The sequence below is a fragment of the Pongo abelii genome, chromosome 13, assembly GCF_028885655.2.
Source record: "Pongo abelii isolate AG06213 chromosome 13, NHGRI_mPonAbe1-v2.0_pri, whole genome shotgun sequence".
In the NCBI taxonomy this organism is placed as follows: Eukaryota; Metazoa; Chordata; class Mammalia; order Primates; family Hominidae; genus Pongo; species Pongo abelii.
In genome coordinates this window covers 17510365-17533429 of record NC_071998.2, presented here as the reverse complement: position 1 = coordinate 17533429, position 23065 = coordinate 17510365, and the positions used below count along the sequence as shown (strand labels likewise).

The 23065-nt window shown below is 39.1% G+C and overlaps 1 long non-coding RNA gene across 2 annotated transcripts in view; it reads right to left on the bottom strand.

The window, feature by feature from the left end:
- Window positions 1-6022: 6022 nt before the first annotated feature.
- Window positions 6023-23065, bottom strand: part of LOC129054416 (uncharacterized) — a 47082-nt gene continuing 30039 nt past the window's right edge. For both annotated transcript variants that reach the window (XR_008519117.2, XR_010136485.1), the window contains exon 4: window positions 6023-6349. This is a non-coding gene — a long non-coding RNA (uncharacterized LOC129054416). The remainder of the gene's footprint in view (window positions 6350-23065) is intronic.

Sequence of the window (23065 nt, the reverse complement as noted above, 5' to 3'; positions counted from 1 at the left end):
CTAGATCATTATCCCCTTCAGTCTGGGTGTCTGAGAAGCTTGGTCTATTAGTCTAGCAGAACAGACTGAAGATTCCACAGGAACTCAAGGGGAACTGACTCCCGTCCTCCCTCCAGCGCCCAAGCGTGAGAGGGCATCACTAAGTCCTCCTCGGGCTCTGGCTAGAGTTCATCTGCGAGGTCTTAGGAGACTTAATTTTTCCAAATTCTCCTTCTGCTTTTACAGAATAATCCCAAAGTTGATTTTTTATTAAAGAAAAAAGATCTATATTATAAGGGTTCTTACATAATTATTACAAAGGTAGCCTATATAGTGCAGAAATTGGAATTTGATTAGTATAAATGCATTTTTATCTGAATTTTTGAAAAGCAAGTTCAATAAGCCAAGTTTGATTTGTTGATATTCAGTGTTTATAATTTTATGGAGACGTGTTTTAACTTTTACTCTATTCCTGTGCTCAGAGAGTTGTTTGATAAGCCTGTGCAACTTGACTTCGGAGTTTTATTTCAAGCATATGTAGTTTTTATCAGGAAATCATATTTTTTAAGAATTATGTATTCATCATACAAAAATCCTTAATTAGCAGTAGTCAAGAAAAGCTCTTAGACTGAAGACTGATTAGCCTAGCCTCCAGAGGAAATGTACGTTAGTGGGACAATGTCCTCTAATAAAGGAACATTCAAGTCAGAAATCACAGCAAAACACCTTAAATTGTTAACTATGAAGGAAACAGCGCCTCCAAATTGATAAGGCATTTAGATCTGCCTAGGCGTTAGAGAAAGTTTCATAACTGCCCACACATATATTGCAAACATTGAATCATTAGCAATTACTTTAAATATGTTCTTTGCATTTAAAGTGAGAAGAATGCTTTCTCCCTGTGGCATGCTTACCCTGGGTTCTTGGAGAACTTTAGATCAATGATGTGGCCAGCGAGCCCCAGCCCAAATCATGAAATTCAAAGACGTGAGTGTATGCTGGCACTTACTGCATGCTGGGAGGGTCTCTCAAAAGCAGAAGGAACTCAGTGGTCACCTGAGGCGGAATCTTACACACAGCAGCTCTTGTGTGCAAAGAGAACATAGCGCCACTGTTTATTTACTACACTGATTTTTAAATTTTTATTTATTTTTAATTTTTGCAGAGCTGCCCTTGCTGATTATAAAGGAAAATTATCTATTAAGATTTAAAATATTAAACTCATAATTTAAACTGGTTTCTCAGTTAACGCTCAGTATCCTGTAGGAAAAAAACCAGTCTGCCAATGTTCTAGGTTACCCAGCCTCCCTGTGACTAGTCAAGAGGGCATCAGAAAGGCATCATAGCTCACCAATAGCAAATGTGTGTGTGTGTGTGTATGTGTGTGTGTGTGTGTGTCCACTCTGTTCCTAGGCACTGGGGACACTATTGGGAACAAAATGTCAAATTCTTTGTTCTCACACAGCTCATATTTTAGTAGGGAGTTGAAGAAAGAAAATAAACAAATACATGTGTCATATGGTGATAGGTGTTAAAAAGAAACACGGGACCAGGGGCTGTAGTGAAAGTAGTGCCGGGATAATGATTTTAGAAGAGGTGGTCGGGGAAGCCACACTGATGTGGTGGTGACTGGGAGCAGAGATGTGAATGCAGTAAGGGACTCAGCCACCTGGCTATCTGGGCTATGTGGGGAACACATTCCTACAGAGCAGAAGACATGATAGCTGCAAAGGCCCTGAGGTGTGAGGGCGCCCCCACCCCGGGTGTTTCACAGAAAATCTTCATGGAAAGCAGTGGGGCTCATGGGATCTTCAAGCCAAGGGGGAGAGTCAGGATCCTGGGTTGCCACGTCTGGGACAAAGGACCTCCTCATGTCATTGCTTCTTGCCTTGCTGACATTCTCTGCTAGGTCAAGGCTGGATGTTGCTCATGATTTATTTCACTCTGGCCCAAAAACTCAGCAGCCTTCCTGGCTGGTGCAGCCCTACTCAGGTGCACCCTGGCCCTACATCTGATATCTGGCTGCACCTCCAGTTTGGATCTGGACCAGGTGGGCCACTCTTCAGCCTCTTCATTTCTGCCAGGGTGACCCCTCTTGATCCCATATGTGTCCAGGAGCCAAGAGAAGCTCAAGCCCCGCACCTCAGGGCCTCTCACTTGTTGGCTGCGCTACACCACCTAAGGGCCTTGGCTGAGCCTGAGTTGGTGTGGGGGCTGCTTCAGGAGGCCAGTCTTTCCCCGAACCTGAAACATGAATGAATGGGGCGAGGGCCACCCTCCCCACACCAGGACCACAAAGGAGTGGGCTTCCCTTGCATTTTCCCACATCACATCCTCCACTCTTACAGCACCAGCTCTGTGCTGAGAGCAAATGAAGATATTTTCTGCACACATATTTGTAGAATGTGTAGGATTGGAGTCTTCCAGGCTTAGCCCACCCTCATCCAAAGGAGGCTTATTATACTGTGAAGCCTCAGCCAACAAATCAGAGGCCAAATATGACATTGTTCAGCTTCAGTTCCATTTGCAAAATATTTCTGCCTTTAGGCCGCACTGCCTAGTGAAGTGTGCCCCATTCCCTGCCTGTGGCACCTTTTGACTAATAGTCACACATGGACTGCTACATATTTTTTATTAGAGAAGTTACAGCCCCATTCTCACTGTTATTTTAAATTTGAAATTATTACTTCAATTTAAACCTTTACAAGAATTTTAGATATGGTCACATTGGTGAAATAGTGCAATAAACAATTGTGTAAGAAACACTATACGTATGTATACAATCTTAAGATTTTATATGTGTTGCATATAGTTGATTGTATCACTTAATGAACTCAACTGTTAAACTGAAATTTGCATATATATGATAAACGATAGAAAGATAAATGATAGAGAATAGGTTATATATATGTGTGTGTACAAATATATATATATAGATATATATAGAGAGAAATGTATATAATTCACTGAATGATTTCCTTCAGTTAGAAGGAATCTAGGCGCATCTATTTTTTTTCATCTTGTATTAGATGGAAGTTGCATTTTTTCCTTAGGTGTCACCATAAAAGGATAAAAGGAGATCAAGGGAGGCCAGAAGGGAGAGTGTCTGTAGCTACATTCCCAATAAGTTCTTTCCAACTGCCTCTTAGGCAATTGCTAGGCAAACTATCAGCAAAGAACGGGGCTTGCTTTGGCTTAAACTGTCAACACTAGGTTGTTTGGGTCCTCACGCTGATCTGTGCCAAGGTGCAATGCTTTATCAAGGCTGCAGACACCTTTGTAGTGGAAGCGCCACTTCAGCCTGGAGGAAGCAGCAGGGAGACACCAGGGCAGGACCTCAAATACCACAGCCATTCACAGGCCCTCAGGCAGCAGCCACCAGTCTCCCTTACTGAGAAATGACTTGCAGTTGTTTGCTTCTGTAATTCTGTCTTGGAAGCCACGTTGTGGTTCTTACTGGAGTCTGACTCATTTATATTCATGTTTTAAAGAAAAAAAAATTTTTTTTTGAGATGGAGTCTTGTCCTGTCCCTCAGGCTGGAGTGCAGAGGTGTGACCATGGCTCACTGCAACCTCCGTCTCCTGGGGTCAAGCAATTCTCCTGCCTCAGCCTCCCCAGTAGCTGGGATTACAGGCATCTGCTACCACACCTGGCTAATTTTTATATTTTTTTTCGTAGAGACGGGGTTTCACCATGTTGGCCAGGCTGGTCTGAGGAACACCTGACCTCAGGTGATCTGCCCGCCTCAGCCTCCCAAAGTGTTGGGATTACAGGCGTGATACACCGCACCTGGCCAGAAAACATTTTTTAAGTATAGAAAAATGAAATCAACTGCCATGATTCAGGGTTGGAGGAACTGAGTCAGTTGCTTTGTTTTTAAAAGTCTTGTGTTACCACAAATGTGTAGGGAAAGCATCAGAATAAGAGGCCATTTCTATCCACTCAAGGATGAAACAGGGCAGATGTTCAGTGCCTGCTGCCTCCATTCCAATTCAGCAGCTGCCTGGGGTAACAAGGCCCATATTTCTTTATCTTCTAAATGAGAATAAACCTGCTTTGAGCACCGCAGATGACTTCTTCTTTTTTTTTTTTTTTGAGACGGAGTGTCGCTCTGTCGCCCAGGCTGGAGTGCAGTGGCGCGATCTCTGCTCACTGCAACCTCCGCCTCCAGGGTTCATGCCATTCTCCTGTCTCAGCCTCCCGAGTAGCTGGGACTACAGGCGCCTGCCACCTCTCCCGGCTGATTTTTTTGTATTTTTAGTAGAGACAGGGTTTCACCTTATTAGCCAGGATGGTCTCTATCTCCTGACCTAGTGATCCGCCCGCCTCGGCCTCCCAAAGTGCTGGGATTACAGGTGTGAGTCACCGCACCTGGCCGAGCACCGCAGACTTCTAACCATGACTGGGCATTCTGAGCACTCATTCCCCAGCCTGACAAGAGGAACCAGGTGCGCCAAGCATGGGGGGGATGGTCACTATTGCTGACCGGTCTCCCTCGGGCGCTCCACTCTGGGCACCTGAGCACTCTGCGAGGAGATGGGGCAGAACCACCCCAGTGACCACACACTCCCACTCTGTTCCAGGCATAGCGTCCAGCCTCTCTGGGCTTCCTCTGGCAAAGCCCGTCTAATAACTGCATGGGGCACAGATCCTGGGGCCACCTCTCTCTGCAAAGCCCTCTCTCCTTGTCACCTGAAGAAATCTGGAGAAATTTACATAGACCTGAAACCCTGAAACCTACACTGGCCCCTCTGGGGTGCCAAGCTTATTTCTTCTCAGTGGCCTAATTTTTTCTTTAAATTCTCTTTACCACTTAAGAATGGGGAGAGGGAAGAGGAGGTTAAGGACAATCAGGATATCAACACCTTAATACCTGAGTGGACTCTCCTCACACTAGATTTACAAAGAAAAATTAAACTACTTTTTAGTGATAGGATCATTTTAACTTTTCTTCCTGTAACGTTTTCAAAAATGATATGTAAAAAACAAGGAGCTTATTTCAGGTGTTTTCTGCTGGCAGCCTGGGGAAGTAATTGTTATTCTACTATTTTTACTGTTATTTATACACCCCATAATATTTCAGGGAATCTGAGATGAAAGAAACTAGTTTATAAAAACCAGTACACATTCTCATGATTCAAATAAACTGTTGGCCAGGCGTGGTGGCTCACACCTGTAATCCAAGCACTTCAGAAAGCCCAGGCAGGTGGATCACCTGAGGTCAGGAGTTCGAGACCAGCCTGGTGAACATGGCGAAACCCCGTCTCTACTAAAAATACAAAAATTAGCCGGGTGTGGTGGCACATGCCTGTAATCCAAGCTACCTGGGAGGCTGAGGCAGGAGAATCGCTTGAACCCGGAAGGCAGAGGTTGCACTGAGCCAAGATCATGCCATTGTATTCTAGCTTGGGCAACAAGAGTGAAACTCCATCTCAATAAATAAATAAATAAATAAAAATTTTAAAATAAACTGTTATAAAATTTCTTATTCTAATAATTTAACTCAGCACAGTTACAATTAAATAGTGTAAAGATCTTTTGGATTTGGTTTTGGTTATTTTCCTCAGATCACTCTGGGTGGCTCCCTGTTGATGTTCAACCATGTCTGGTTTGGTGGAATATGTAAGTTGAATAGAATGGTATTGGTAGTGATTTTCTGTCAATTGGTAAGTTAAGAAATGATTTAATTATGCAAAAAGCAGCCAGTGCTATGTTATGAAAAGATCTCCTTGAGGGCTTGAGGTCTTTTCTTTCTCAGCACTGCTGAAACAGTGGATACCTAACAAGCTTGGGTACAGTGTCCAGCTGAGGCTTCCAGGGCAAACCTTCCAGCTTACAGAGCAAACCTCACTGCTATGCCAGAGGCTTGTCGGGAGAAGAGCTTGGATCTGGGATACACAATTAAGAACTCATTTAAAAGAAAGATCCTGCAATGTTAAACATCAAAATATCTGTGCATTTGTATATACAGTTACATACTTAGTATGACACTGGTTACCAACTTGGCTGAGTCTGCTGAGATAGAACACAAACACACACAAGTCATGTACGTGGATTTATTACTTACAGATAGGCAGCAAGGGCCAACAGCACCTGGGATTCATGGCAAACTAGTCCTCCAAGGCTGGGGAAAGCTGCTCGGGGGAGGTGTAGTCCTGTCTGTGCATGCCACACTTGTACCTCAGCTAGGGACCCGCAGAAGCAGCCCACCCTGGGTTTTATACTCCAAGGTGAAGTTACCCCCTGGACAAAGCATTGAAAGACATTCAGTTTCCAAGGGAACTGGAACAGGACCTGGGCTATTCTAGCCAGTCCTTTCTTCTCTCAGGATGTTGCATTCCCAGTACATTCTACAGTTATTCTTGAGAACTACAAAAGAGAAAGGGGAGAGAACTGGGTTGGTCCAAGGCCACCCAGAAAACTGTCCTGCACTTAGATTATTCTAACCTTTGCAATTAAGATAAATGCTGCTAATTAGTCAAACTTGTGTTATGATAATCATCCAAACATAGTCTTAAGTGCATTTACTATGTAACTAGAGAAATCAAAAACAAATAAACTGAGCATTCAACCCAAGAAGCTGGATGAAAATGCAAAAAAAAATAAGGGAAAGATATTAAAAACAAGTTTAAAAAATAAAAAAGAAAAATTTTTCAATGACATTTTCTGATTTTTTTCATGTTCATATCATTTGAATATTTTTCTACATGAATATTTGTAGTTTTAGTACTGACTTGTAGGAGCTGTAAATGGCAATTTATTGTTATATAGGATACAAATGTTTTTCATGTATTTATTCACTTTTCTATAAAGTTTATTTACACTATTCTCACTGATAACATTTAAAATTATAACATAGAATTTAACATTCTTCAGATATACTCATCATAGCTAAATTTGATTATTCTCTTCTGTGTTATATAACCATCTTCTGAGTTCTCTGTTACTGGACATTTGGATAAATAGCTTCAAGGGCATGTGTTGGATATATTAAATAAATACTTACTGAGGTACATTGTTAACAAAAACAAAAGTTCAGTGGAGCTCATATTGACCAGCCAGTTTTCCACAGCAGTATCTTCATTCTGTGGATGAAATAAAATCTAATCCTCCAAAAATACTGCTGTGTTTTTCCCTACATGTTCGTTCCTGACTTTAATAAAGTGTTTAAATCCTTCTAAAAGATTCTGCCTTATATCAAATAATAGAAACAAATACCCAGATTCTTCTGTTTTTTTAAAGAGTTTAAAGTCAACTGCTTTTTATTTAATTTTTTTCAGAAATGAAAAGTAGGATGTTTTAAAAATACTTCTTAGGGCCGGGCATGGTGGCTCACACCTGTAATCCCAGCAATTTGGGAGGCCAAGGCAGGCAGATCACCAGGTCAGGAGATGGAGACCATCCTGGCTAACACAGTGAAACCCCATCTCTACTATACATACAAAAAAAAAATTAGCCGGGCTTGGTGGCGGGCATCTGTAGTCCCAGCTACTCGGGAGGCTCAGGCAGGAGAATGGTGTGAACCCGGGAAGTGGAGCTTGCAGTGAGCCGAGATGGCACTGCACTCCAGCCTGGGCTAGAGAGGGAGGCTCCATCTCAAAAAAAAAAAAATACAAAACTTTATAGGATGAGACCACTACACTTTTTTCAAGTGAGATCACTAGATCATTCTTATCATTGTTTTTACTTAGCACTTTCCCACTGTTGGGATGTAGCCACTCTTAGATGATATGTGCCAATAGAGCAAATCATCAAAAATGGAAACTCATCTGTTTCACCAATATTTCAGTTTCACAATTAACTACTTTCTGATTTTAAGATGATGGCTGGTACAAAATAAACCCATTCCATTTTATTATACCATTTCCTTTTGAGAGAAGTCAAGCATCAATGAAGATCTGTAAAACTTAGTTGAGTTTTCATTTCTCATACAGAAGAATTTCCAGGGCTTTATAAACTTAAGAGAGAGCATTCTACTAATCAGTCCACTAAAATATGCTTTGAAAGTAGTTCCAAAATACCTTTTATAAGATTATTTACTATAAGTTTATTCTGCATAAGTTTGTATATAACCTTTTTAAAAATTATTAAGAATATATCATCATATCTTTCTTTAAATTCATCTTGAACTGATCCACACTACATAATACAAAATGAGAAACAACTAAAGTTGACACAGACAAAAATCTGTATCCTTTGGTACTCCTTTTATTAACCAAAAAATGGAAAACAAACTAAGAAATAAGTTATTTTATGAAATTAGGGATGCTACTATGAGGAAAATGTAGTAGTACTGGACCTGCCTGAGGTGAAAAGTTCAAAGAGAGAAACTTCCATCCACAAGCTAAAACCCAAAACGGCTACATAGCCAGTGTGTCAATCTCATTTCTGGAGTGCTGTAAGAAAATAACTGTCAGTCTAGAATTCTATATCCAGCACAAATATTCTTCAGGAATAAAGTGGAACATCAGGAGGAAAGAAAAAACAATAAAAGAGCAAAGCTTTGGGTAAATACAGGTTTTCCTTCTACTCTTGAATTTCCAAATTATGTTTGACTATTGAAGTAAAAATTATAACATCTGATGTGATTCTCGATGTATGTAGAAAAAAATATTTAAGACCGTTATATTATTATTATTATCATTTATTTTTTTTGAAACAGAGTCTCCCTCTGTCACCCAGGCTGGAGTGCAGTGGCACAATCTTGGCTCACTGCAAGCTCTGCCTTCCAGGTTCATGCCATTCTCCTGCCTCAGCCTCCCGGGTAGCTGGGACTAAAGGCACCCGCCACCACGCCCAGCTCATTTTTTGTATTTTTTAGTAGAGACGGGGTTTCACCGTGTTAGCCAGGATGGTCTTGATCTCCTGACCTGGTGATCTTCCCGCTTTGGCCTCCCAAAGTGTTGGGATATACAGGCGTAGGCCACCGCGCCCAGCCAAGACCATTATATTATAAATGGAGGAGGGAAAGAGACACAAAAGGGGATATAATTTCTATACTTTAACCAAACTGGTAAAATATTGATACCAGCAGAATATGCTGTTATATATGTATAATTTAATACCTAAAGGACTCCCAAAAAGCTATACAGAGAGATATACCCAGCAACACTAGAGATAACAAAAAAATGGAATTCAAAAAAAAAAATGAAGTAGCCCACAGTGAAACAGGAGAAAGAAAAACATAGATGTAAGAAACAAAGAATAGACACAAAACAAAAAAAGGAGACTTAAAGTCTAAAATATCAATAATTACATTAAATGTAAATAGTGTAATTTAGAAGATTCTCATAAAAAAACCCACAAAAAAAGTACACAAATGAAGAAGAAATTTGAGCTTTCAAGGGATAGGAATCATGGAGGTAGGAAGGTGACAATAAGGGGTTGCATGAGGGAGATCTCTGTGGTGAGGGAGATCTCTGTGGTGAGGGAGATCTCTGTGGTGTGGGAGATCTCTGTGATGATGGAGTATTTCTGTATTTTAATTGCTGTGGTGGTTACACAAATCTACACATGATAAAATGACAAAGCTATACAAATCATATTATGCCATTGTCAAAATCCAAACTTTGACATTGTGCTACAGTTATGTAAGATACATCTATTAGGGGAACTGAGTGAAGGGTATGAGGAAACTGTTATCTGTGAAATTTTCTGCAAACCTATAATTATTTCCAAGTAGAAGTTTAAAAGACTCCTACAAAGAAACACAGAGATAAAAATATCAATGATTCAATAAAAGGATGGCAAATATACTCTCAGATAAACAAAACTAGGAAAATTTTGCCATGATCATATTATTCTACATCACTAAAGGAATTTCTTATAAAAAGAAGGGAAGTGACAACAGATGGATGTTCCAGAATGCAAGAATAATTAAAGCACTGAGACTGATAAATATAGGAGTTAATCTAAGTGAACGTTGGCAATTGAAAAGCAATAGCATTTTACACACCTAGTAACAGATCCTCAAAATAGATGAAAGAAAAGTTGACATAACTGAAAAGATAAATATGCAATTCTACAATAATAATAATTGGAGACTTCAACACCACACATTCAATAAGAAATATATAACAAACAGAAGATATGTAAGAAAATGGAGGACTTGAACAACACTATAAATCAAGTGGATCTAAGAGGCATACACAGAATACTCCACCCAACAACAACAGCAAACAAATTCTTAAAGGCACATGAGACATTTCTCCAAGACAGACCATATGTTAGGCCACAAATTAAATCTCAATAGATTTTAGAAGATAGTTGCCATACAAATGGTATCTTCTCAGACCACAACAGGATGAAGTTAGATATCAATAACAGAAAGCAAACAAAAAAAAATGGAGATGTGCTATTACATGAAATGGACACTGCATTTCAAAAACTTAGTGTAATGGGAAAAGTTTCCTTATCCCCCAGCAGGGTGTGTGATGGGGGTGTGGCTCACTTCTTTGGTGCCCTGCTACTCGTACCTCTAGGGGAACCATGCAGACAGGCAGGTCATGGGAAGTGCTGGCACCATGGCAGCCTCTAGAGTTGAGTGTTTACAACTTCTGAAGCCCCAATGGGCATATATTACAGTTAACTCTTTCAGTTTTGCGGTCTGCAGGTGGCTTGTGTTAATTAGCTCAATTAGACGCTGTGCCTTATTTCAAGGACAGAGGGCTTTTTGTATCCTGGGTTCTTGCCTTGGTGTACCAAAAAAATTAGATCACACGTGGGTTTGGAGAATGAGTGCAAGGTTTTATTGAGTGGAAGTAGCTCTCAGCAGATGGAGGGGAGCCAGAGGGGGGATGGAGTGGGAAGGTGGTTTTCCCCTGGAGTGGAGCCGCTCAGTGGCCAGACTCTCTGACTGAATTCCCCTCAGCGTTTCGTCATTCCACTGGTGTCTGCCAAAGTGTTCTTCTGCCTGTGTGTTCCTCTCAATGTCCAGCCATTTGAGTGTTCCTCCACTGGTTTGTGTTCCTCTTGATGTCCAGCTTCCGTGTCTCTGCCCGCTAAGGTCTCAGGGTTTTATAAGCACAGGATGAGGGCATGGCAGGCCAAGGTGGTCTTGAAAAATGCAACACATGGGAACAAAAGCAGAAATATCTGTCCTCACCTAGGCCCATGGGCACGGGCCTGAGGGTGGAGCCCTAGCCAGGGACCTTACCCTTCTCTACCCAGCACTGCCCTGCCCCCCTCCTGTATCATTAGTACAAAAGAAAGAATGTAAGATATCTCGATATTAATTTCTTTCATTGATGATGTATTGGAATGGTATGATAATACTAAGAATATATTAAGCTAAATAGAGTATACTATTAAAAATATTTTTAAAGAAGGAAAACTAGAAAATTCAAAAATCTGTGGAAATTAAACAACACATTCTTAAACAACCAATGGATCAAAAAAGAAATTGCAAATGAAATTAGAAAAGAGATGAATGAAAATGAAAACACAACATATCAAAGCTTGTGGGATGCAGTGAAAGCTGTGCTCACAGGGAAATTTATAGCTATAAATAACTATATTGAAAAGGACATTCCAAATCAGTAACTTAACTTTCCACCTTAAAGAATGAGGAAATAAAGAACAAATTAAACTCAAATCTAGAAGGAAATAAACAATAAAGATTAGAGCAGAGAAAAACAAAATGGAGAATAGAAAAACAATAGAGAAAAATCAATAAAATCAAAAGTTGGTTTTTTGTAAAGATCAACCAAATTGACAAACTTACCTAGAAAGACTAAGAAGAAAAGGGAAAACATGCAAATGACAAATATTAGACATGAGAATGGGGACAATACTAGTGATGTTATAGAAATAAAGAATTAAGAGTACTGTGAGCAATTGTATGCCAAACAAATAACCTAAAATAAATGCATAAATTTCTTAAAACACACAAATTATCTAAACTGACTAAAAAGAAGAAACCAAAGTGATTAACAAATATAAATTTTAACAGATATAACAAATAAAGAAAGAGAGAGAGAATTCTGGAATGGCAAATTAAGAAGCACCAGGAAACTGTCTCCCCCAACTAGACACAATTGCATTGATAGAATATGTCTGATGTAATTCTTTTTTTTTTTTTTTTGAGACGGAGTCTTCGCTCTGTCAACCAGGCTGGCATTCAGTGGCACGACCTCGGCTCACTGCAAGCTCCGCCTCCTGGGATCATGCCATTCTCTTGCCTCAGCCTCCCGAGTAGCTGGGACTACAGGTGCCTGCCACCACACCTGGCTAATTTTTTGTATTTTTTAGTAGAGACGGGGTTTCACGGTGTTAGCCAGGATGTTCTTGAGCTCCTGACCTGGTGATCCACCTGCCTTGGCCTCCCAAAGTGTTGGGGTTACAGGCGTGAGCCACTGCACCCAGCCTGATGTAACTCTTTTGGAACTCTAGAGTCTGTCAAAGGTTTGCAACTTCCAGGGAAATGTTGGATGGTAAATTGCATTAATTTTGTCAATTTCAGCTCTTAGCACAGTAGCAACTATCCATCCCTTACCTCCAGTCACATGGCAGGTAGCTGTGCATGCATTCCAATAGCAGTTTCCATTCAGCTTGCAGAGGCAGGGTGGCCAAATAGTATCCTGTCCTCCAAATATCAGAGACCTATTCTCTGACTGCTAATTGCTGCTTCTGATCTCAGATATTCTGATAAAGGATTAATATTCAGACTATATGAAGAACTCTTAGATCAGAATATCTCAGACATTCTGATAAGGGATTAATATCCAGACTATATGAAGAACTCTTAATACTTGATATGGTTTGGCTCTGTGTCTCCACCCAAATCTTATGTTGAATTGTAATCCTCACATGTCGGGGGGACCTGGTGGGAGGTGACTGAATCATGGCGGTGGACTTCCCTCTTGCTGTTCTCATGCGAATGAGTGAGTTCTCACGCTAATGAGTGAGTTCTCACAAGATCTGGTTGTTTGAAAGTGTGTGGCACTTCCCCCTTCACTCTCTCTTTCTCTCCTACCACCATGTGAAGAAAGTCCTTGCTTCCCCTTCACCTTCCGCCATGATTGTAAGTTTCCTGAGGCCTCTCAGTCATGCTTCCTGTTAAGCATGCAGAACTGTGAGTCAATTAAACCTCCTTCTTCATAAATTACCCAGTTTCGGGTAGTTCTTTATAGCAGTGTGAAAACAGACTAATGCAATACTCAACAACAAAAAACAAACAAACAAACATTTAAAAATGGGCAGACAACTTGAATAAACATTTCTCCAAAGAAGACCTACAAATAGTCAATAAATACATAAAGAGATGTCCAACATCATTAGTAGATAGAAAAATACAAATCAAAACCACAACAAGATACCAAGTCACACCTACAAAGATGGCTATACAATTAATAATAATAATCATAATTGAAAAATAATAAATACTCGTGAGAATGTGGAGAAATTGGAACCCTTGTGCATTAAGGGTGGAAATGTAAAATGGGGTGCAACTGCTTTGTAAGATAATTTGGCAGTTTCTCAAATAGTTAATCTAAAGACTACCAAACGACTCAGCAATTCCTCTCCTAAGTATGTATAGAAAACAATGGAAATCAAGGACTAAAGCGGGTATTTGTGTACTAATGTTCATAGCGGCATTATTCCTAACATCCAAAAGGTGGAAGCAATCCAAGTGTCCATCAACAGATGAATAGATAAAGAATATGTGGCATTGTGATGGAATACTATTCAGGTATAAAAAGAAATAAAATTTTTATATTTGCTACAACATGAATGAACCTTGAAAATATTATGCTTTGTTTAATAAGGCAGATATAGCAGGACAAATATCGTACAATGCCATGTATATAAGGTACCTAGAGTACGCAAATTTACAGACAGAAAGTAGAATCAAGCTTACTAGAGGATAAGGAGTGGGGAAATGGGTACTTATTGATTAATGAGTACAAAGTTCATGTTGAGGATAATAAAAATTTTTGGTGTAGGGGACAAGCACGGTGGCTCACGCCTGTAATCCCAGCACTTTGGGAGGCCGAGGCAGGCGGATCACGAGGTCAGGAGATCGAGACCATCCTGGCTAACACGGTGAAACCCCGTCTCTACTAAAAATACAAAAAATTAGCCGGGCGTGGTGGCGGGAGCCTGTAGTCCCAGCTACTCCGGAGGCTGAAGCAGGAGAATGGTGTGAACCTGGCAGGTGGAGCTTGCAGTGAGCCGAGATGGTGCCACTGCACTCCAGCTCGGGCGACAGAGTGAGACTCCGTCTCAAAAAAAAAAAAAAATTTGGAGTAGATAGTAGGAACAATAGTTCTATAACATTGTAAATATATTTAATGCTACTGAACTGCATACTCACAAATGGTTACAATGATAAAAAGTATGTTATGCATATTTTACCACAATAAAAAATGTAAAAACAGGCATCACCTTGTAGAATGTTTAAGATAAAAAATGAAATTTTATTAACAGCAGAATAAAAAGAGAGGAAGGAAAATAAAGTAAAAGAGTCTTCTAATGCTCTTTTATCATTTGGTATGAGGTCTAGATACAAATTAACTGAGACACTGATCAATTAAGTGCTGTAGCGCTCAATTTTATGTGTTCAACTTTATTGGGTCACATGGTACCCAGACATTTGGCCAAACATTATTCTGGAGGTGTCTGTGAGAGTATTTCTGGATTAAATTAACATTTGAATCAGTAGACTGAGTAAGGCAGATTGTGCTCCCCAATGAGAATGGGCCTCATTCAATCAGTTGAAGGCCTAAACAGAACAAAAAAGCTGAACTTTTTTTTCATGCCTGACTGTTGGAGCTGGGATATGAGTCTTTTACTGCCTTCAGACTTGAACTGAAAAATGGATTCTTCTTGGGTCTCAAGACTGCTGGCTTTCAGACTGTGTGTGTGTGTCCTGTTGGTTCTGTTGTTCTGAACAATATGGATATTAATATAGTATCTATGTTATAATTATTACAATAAAAATAAAAATAGTATACAACTTCTAAATTATAAGGGGGGAAATTAGATAAGAAAATATAAACAACCTAAGATAAAAGGAAATGGAACACGGATAAACTACGAACACAGATATAATGGAAAATACACACCTATATATATCAGTAACTGTTTTAAACATAAATTGACTAAACTATTTATTTTAAAGTAAAAATGAACTGACTATAACACAAAACCCAATTTGCTACTGTTTTCACAAGATATATATAAAACATTAGGATACAGAAAGGTTAATGATTTAAAAAGTAAAAAGGCATACCAGGAAAATATTAACCATAAAAGCTAATATAGACATGTTACTATTAGGAAGATACAACAATTATAATATATATACATCTAATTACCTAGCGTCAACACGCATAAATAAAAACATCCCTAGAACTACAAAGAAAATCCTCTACTCTGATTATTTTTATTTTTAACACATTTTTATCACTAATTAATAGAAGAAACTAAGAGGATTTAGAAGATTTGAACCTCATAAAACTGTCACTCAATCAAATGCTGCCAAAATACACATCATTTTCAAGCACATACAGAACACTTATTTAAAAAGAAGCATACACTGAGCCATAAATAAAATCTCAACAAATTTCAAATGATGGAAAATCTACAGATATTTTCTGACAAGGAAGCCATTAATCTGGAGAAAAATAAAAACAACATCAAAAATATCTAGAAAAATATGGAAATTAATAAACATGTGCTTCATTTCCCCATAAGTCAGAAAGAAATCTAAAAAGTAGAAAATATACAGATGTCTATAAGAATAATTAGTTCAAAATTACTGTAGGAAAATGTATATGGTACATCTCGCTAATAAAAAAATGTACAATAAAAATCCCCTCCAAGGGATGGGCCAGCCAAGATAGTCAAAAATAACAAAAGATATCCAGATTGAAAAAGAAGAAGTAAAAGTATCTCTACTTATACATGACCTAAGTTTTGTATACAGATAATTCAAAAGAACACCCCAGAAAACTATTAGAACTACTGAGTTCAGCAAGTTTGAAGGATAAAAATCAATATTAAAAATTAATTTTATTTTTATATATTAACAATGAACATTCAGTGAATGAAATTAAGAAAACAATTTCATTTGACATGTGAAGTAATTCAGGAATGGAAAACCAAATACCATATGTTCTCACTTATAAGCTAAGCTATGGGTAGGCAAAAGCATACAGAATGGTATGATGAACATTGGAGACTCAGAAGGAGAAGGGATAAAAAACTGCTTATTGGGTACCATGTACACTCCTCAGGTGGCAGGTGTACTAAAATCTCAGACTTCACCACTACACAATCATCCATGTATCCAAAAACCACTTCTACCCCTAAAGCTACTGAAGTAAAAAATATATATATACACAATTCCATTTGAAATGACATCAAAAAGAATAAAATACTAAGCTATAATTTAACAAAAGAATTGCAAGATTTGTATTCTAAAAACTACAAACCAGTTTCAAAAGAAATTAAAGATCTAAATAAATGGAAAGATATTACCTAGACTTAATATTGTTTTTGTTGTTGTTGTTGTTTGTTTGTTTGTTTTGAGGCAGAGTTTCACTCTTGTTGCTCAGGCTGGAGTGCAATGGCACAATCTCGGCTCACTGAAACCTCCCCCGCCTCCCGAGTTCAAGCGATTCTCCTGCCTCAGCCTCCCAAAGACTTAATATTGTTAAATGACCATACTTTGTAAGCTGATCTACAGATTCAACACAATCTCTATCAAAATCTTAGCTAGCTCTTTTTCAGAAACTGACAAACTGATCTTAAAAGTTCTGAAAATTCAGGGACCAAGAATCCCCAAAACAATTTTGAAAAAGAATAAATTTAAAGGATTCACGTTTAATGATTTTAAAACATAACACAAATCTATAATAATAAAAACAGTGTAGTATGGCCATAAGAATAGACACATAGATCAGTAGAACAGAATTGAGAATCTAAAAATAAATTGTTATATTTATAGCCAATGAATTTTTCAGAAGGGTTCTAATAAAAGTGATTGGAGAAAGAAGAGCCTTTTCAACAAATGTGGCTAGATAACTCAATGCCCTACCTCACACCATACACAAAAAGTTTATTCAAAAAGATTAAAAACCTAAGTATAAGCATAAAAATCTGTAAAACTTTTAGAAGAAAATAGAGGAGTGAAATTTTCTGACCTTGGGTTTAGGCAAAGATTTTTAAGGTACAACAGCAAAAGCATGAGCAATGAAATAAAAAATAAATTTGACTTCACCAAAATTTAAAAGTTTTGTGCTACAAACAATACCATCAAAAAAAGACAAAACTTGCAGAAATGAATAAACTATTTGCATGCCATATATCTGATAAGGGTCTTATATCCAGAATATAAAGGAATCATACCACTCTCAATAGTAGCAAGGCAAATAATCCAAATACAATATAGGCAAAGGATTTAAATAGGCATCTCTCCAAAGAAGATGTACAAATATCCACAAACATATGAAAACTGGCTCAACATCACTATTCATTACGGAAATGTGAATCAAAATCACGTCTACAAAGACAGCTATAATCGAAAAGGCAGACAGTGAAAACTTTTGGCAAGGATTTGAAGACATTTAAACCCTCATACACTGTTGATAAATATGTGAAATGATGCAGCCATTGTGGAAAACTGACAATTCCTCAAAAAATTAAAGATAGAATTACAATACGATTCAATAATTCCACCATTAGGTGTGAAACATGTTCACACACACACAAACGAGTACATAGGCCGGGCATGGTGGCTCACACCTGTAATCCTAGCACTTTGGGAGGCCAAGACGGGCAGATCATGAGGTCAGGAGTTTGAGAGCAGCCTGGCCAATATGGTGAAACCCCATCTCTACTAAAAATACAAAAATTAGCCAGGCATGGTGGCACGTGCCTGTAGTCCCAGCTATTCGGGAGGCTGAGGCAGAAGAATCACTTGAACCCAGGAGGCAGAGGTTTGCAGTGAGCGGAGATCATGCCACTGCATTCCAGCCTGGGCGACACAGCAAGACTCTCTCAAAAAAAAAAAAAGTGCCCATGAATGTTCATAGCAGCCAGAAGTGGAAACAACCCAATGTCCAAAATGCCCATTTATCCTGATGAATGGATAAATAAAATGTGGTACATAAATACAATGAAAGATTATTCTGTCTTAAAAATAAAAGAAGTATTGATATAGGCTACCACATAGATGAAACTTGAAAGCATTATACAAAGTAAAAGAAGCCAGCCACAAAAGACCATATATTGCATGGTTCCATTCTATTAAATGCCCAGAATAAGCAGGTAGATTAGTGGTTACTTCGGGTAGAGAGGTGAGGAGTTGGTGAAGTGGGGAAGGAGAGGAGAATAGCAAGTGACTGCTAATGGGGATGGGGTTTCTTTTAAGGGAAATAAAAGTATTCTAAAGTTGAATAATGGTAATGGCTTTACAAAACTGTGAATATAGTAAAAAATATTAAATTACATACTTTAAATGGGTGAATATTATGGAATGTAAAATTATATCTCAATAAAACTGTTTTTTTAAAAAACCTTTTCTTATAGAACATATCTTCCCACCTTTCATTATAAAAACTCAGTGCTTAGGCAGGAACTAAAAGGAACTCTGTGTTTGTTTAATGTGTGATTGGGCTTAGGGAAAAGTATTGAATGAGCACAACAGATTGTAACATCAGTTACTTACAGATTACCCAAATTTTGTATACATATAATCCAAAAGAATACCCCAGAAAACGATTAGACCTAATAAATGAGTTCAGCAATTTTGAGGGATAAAAATCAATATTAAACAATTAATTGTATTTCTATACACTCGCAGTGAGCACTAAGTGAATGAAGTTAAGAAAACAATTCCATTTGAAATGTGAAGTAACTCAGAATAGAAAACCAAAACCACATATTCTCACTTATAAGCTAATATGAGTAGGTAAAGGTACAGCGTGGTATAAAGGACACTGGAGACTCAGAAGCAGGAGGGGAGAGCTGATGTAAAAACAGGAAATAGGATAGAAGAGGGGTGTAGAATAATTTTTGTTTGTTTGTTTTTTGAGACGGAGTCTCCTTCTATCGCCCAGGCTGGAGTGCAGTGGCGCGATCTCAGCTCACTGCAAGCTCCGCCTCCTGGGTTCACGCCATTCTCCTGCCTCAGCCTCCCGAGTAGCTGGGACTACAGGCTCCCGCCACCACGCCCGGCTAATTTTTTGTATTTTTAGTAGAGATGGGGTTTCACCGTGTTAGCCAAGATGGTCTCGGTCTCCTGACCTCGTGATCCACCTGCCTCGGCCTCCCAAAGTGCTGGGATTACAGGCGTGAGCCACTGCGCCCGGCCTAATAACATTTTTTTAATCATGTAGAAAAGAGAAGATATAAACAGAATATTAACTGAACAGGAAGAATATAAAATTCCGTGTATAATATCTGCAAGTGTAAAAATGTGCAGAAACAAAAAGCATACAGTGTACGCCCTATTAAAATAATTATATAGCAAGTTGGCTGGTTTTGTTTGGTTAAAATTCAATAATTAGCTTGACAAAAACTGAGTTTTTTTGGCCTATTCATGTAAGATCTTTTTTAAGAGGCATATACCACTGAAGTTTTTTTCTCTAAAAAGGTTTAAAACCCAAAAGAGTATATGTAGATTCAAGAGAGTAGATAGGAAGCATGCCTTTCATTCGACTTACCCCTGAAATGCCACTAAGATGACAATAAGGGGGTTGTCTTTGTAAAAAACATAATAAACCCATAAGGATGAAAGAAGAGAAAACAGGAACTTGGGGATCTGGAAAAAAAGATGGATATATGCCGTTGACTTAGTAGTTATATCACGTGTAGAAGAGGTGTGAATTATACGAAATGGTCCCACTCCCAAAGTTCAGGAATTGATGACATTAGGTACACTTGAGAGAAAGGGCCGTGTAAAGGACATTGCCAGGAGTCACATTACCAGGTCCCCCTCCCAGCTCTAGATAGCTGCCTTTCCCCCAACATGTGTCCCATCTCAGGTCCTCTCAACCCCCTTTGACTTCAGCCATGGCTGCACTACCCTGAATGCTTTCTGCAATGAGCTTTACTGAAATTTCTCAGGACACAGCACTCAGGCCTGCATAACCTGGGAGTTGAGAGGCATTAACTCCAAAGAAACAACCTGCTTCTGTTGGAATACAGTAGCCATCAAGAGGATGCATTTCATGTAGTTCCTCAAACAGTTCCAGCAGTATTCAGCCCTATCTGCAGAGGTGAACCCCTATGTATTTTTTTTTTTTTTTTTGAGACAGAGTCTTGCTCTGTTGCCAGGCTGGAGTGCAGTGGCGCAATCTCGGCTCACTGTAATCTTCTCCTCCTGGGGTCAAGCAATTCTCCTGCCTCAGCCTCCCAAGTAGCTGGGATTACAGGCACCTGCCACTACACCCGGCTGATTTTTGTATTTTTAGTAAAGATGGGGCTTCACCATGTTGGCCAGGATGGTCTCGATCTCCTGACCCTGTGTATTTTTTAATTGGCTTTTCCTTCTCTCTGTCATGTTCTCCAGGCCCTCATATTACTGTATCCTACAGTCACTTCCCAAATAAAATAAAATGCCTACATACCTTTGTACTAGGCTCTGCTTTTAGAGAAAACCCAGGTTAAGAGAAATTTGGTTTAAATATTAGTAATAATGTATAAAAAGAAAGTATAGCCCCCCCAAACAAGCAATCATTAATCCCAAAGGAAAGAAAATGCTGTTCTTGAAAGGAAGAGTAATCATAGTACCACACACAGCTAAACTTAAAGTAGCAGGTGGGCAGTCATCACAACAAAGGCTGAATGGTAATCTTACTTCACTGTTGTATGAGAAGATTCGATTGCTGCAAGAATGCGGATGAGAAGTGTGGATGACTGTTGTATGGTACAATAAGAAACATATCATACCTGTAAGATTAATGATGGCCATAAAGCGCACTCAAACATCTCATGGGACCTACACTATGTGTCACTTAGCAGTATGATATAACCTGGCCTGGGGATTTCCAGCCCTGGCTGGGGGATGATTACTGGGTCCCCATGAAAATAAGACCTAAAAACCCTGATTGCCTAGGCCTCCTCAGCACATATGCCACTTTCATGAACCCTAAAACAAAGCTTACCCTTATACCATTAAAATTCCTCTATGAAAGAAACACCTAATGACTGAACCCAGATTAAATACAGGAATAAAAAAGGAGGAAGAATCCCCCAAACACTGAGAAGGGTCTGTGGATGAAGATCCTCCCCATCAGGTGGTCATCTGACCCTGACTCTATCTGGCCTGTCCTGCTCCCACTATCCATCTTATAAGAGCACTGCCAGAATAAATTGCTGGAGCATCAGACAGTGCTGAAGACTCACCTTGGATGCTGAATGGACAAAAGGTGAACAGCTGCGTCTGGAGAAGCTGGTTAACTAGGACCACCTGAGACTACTGAAGGTGATAACTGGATACAAGAATGAGATTTGTGCAAGCAAATGAGTAACCACACCCATTCTCATGGGAAAAGTAGGAGGGTAGAAAGGTGAAAACAAAAATAAAACTTTAAGAAATACCCAAAATTAAGATGTGTTAACAGGTTGCCATTGCTTCATTGTCCGGAGTTGGGGCAAGTCATTTATCCATGATCCCAACTTTTCTCCTGGAATATAAAAAGAGTAATTATTGGCTGGGCACGGTGGCTCATGCCTGTAATCCCAGCACTTTGGGAGGCCAAGGTGGGTGAAGTGCGAGGTCAAGAGATGGAGACCAGCCTGGCCAACATGGTGAAACCTCATCTCTACTAAAAATACTAAAATTAGTTGGGCGTGGTGGTGGGTGCCTGTAGTCCCAGCTACTCGGGAGGCTGAGGCAGGAGAATGGCGAGAACCCAGGAGGCACAGCTTGCAGTGAGCCTAGATTGCACCACTGCACTCCAGCCTGGCGACAGAGCAAGATTCCGTGAAAAAAGAAAGAAGAAGGAAGAAGAAAGAAGAAGAAGAAAGAAGAAAAAGAAAGAAGAAGAAAGAAGAAGAAGAAGAAGAAGAAGAAGAAGAAGAAGAAAAAGAAGAAGAAGAAGAAGAAGGAAGAAGAAGAAAGAAGAAGAAGGAAGAAGAAGAAGAGGAAGAAGAAGAAGAAGAGGAAGAGGAAGAAGAGGAGGAGGAAGAGGAGGAAGAAGAAGGAGAAGAAGAACAAGAGGAAGAAGAATTATTATTGTGAAAAGGTTATATTGTGAATATAAACAGAGTAATTATTTTGAAAATATTTTCTCACTTTCCATTTTATCTTTTAACTCTCTGCAAGAAAGAAGAAAATGGCACAGACCTAAATCATTCTATCTACTCTCCATCATCTATCTACTCTCCACATCACTCAAGAGTACTGCTTCAAGCCTTTTAAAATTCTGTATTCCAAAGAGAACCAGCTACCAAAATATGAGTGATTAGGTCCTCTGAGTCTTGTTTGACATTTGACAACATCGGATACATTCCTCCAATGGCAACAGACAAGTAGAATCTTTTTAGGAAAAATAATCCATGTCTATTTTTGTTGTAGCTGAATTTTTGCATCCTCTTTTTTACCAGAAAAGGGATCTTGATACAAACCCCAAGAGAGTGTTCTTGGATCTCACACAGGAAAGAATTCAAGGTGAGTTGTAGAATAAAGTGGGAGGGGAGAGTTTATTGAAAGCCTCTAGGTTATGGAGTAAGGTACCCTCAGAAAGCAAGAACAGGAATGCCCCATCTTTGTTTTAAGTTTTTCTTACATAGACGTCTTCTTTATGTAAAGAATAAACTAAGCTGTGCCTATGTGCAGGTGGGCTGACAGAATGACAAAATTTATTATTCTATTGATTTAAAGAAAATGATCCTTGACATTTTAGTGTATGAGTACATCAAAGCATAACTATAATTATCTTGAAAGCATATATTGTTATGGGCATTGGGACATCTGGACTGCCTGTTATTGTAGGAGTTTGTTCTTGCAGGCATTACCAAGCTCTTTCCTTAGCTGTAAACATGTCAGGACCATGAGTCATGACTGGCAAGGAATGTACCTTGCTAACTTAAAGATGGAGTTGATGTTAAAATAGTGTCACTCTGGCTCTCCTA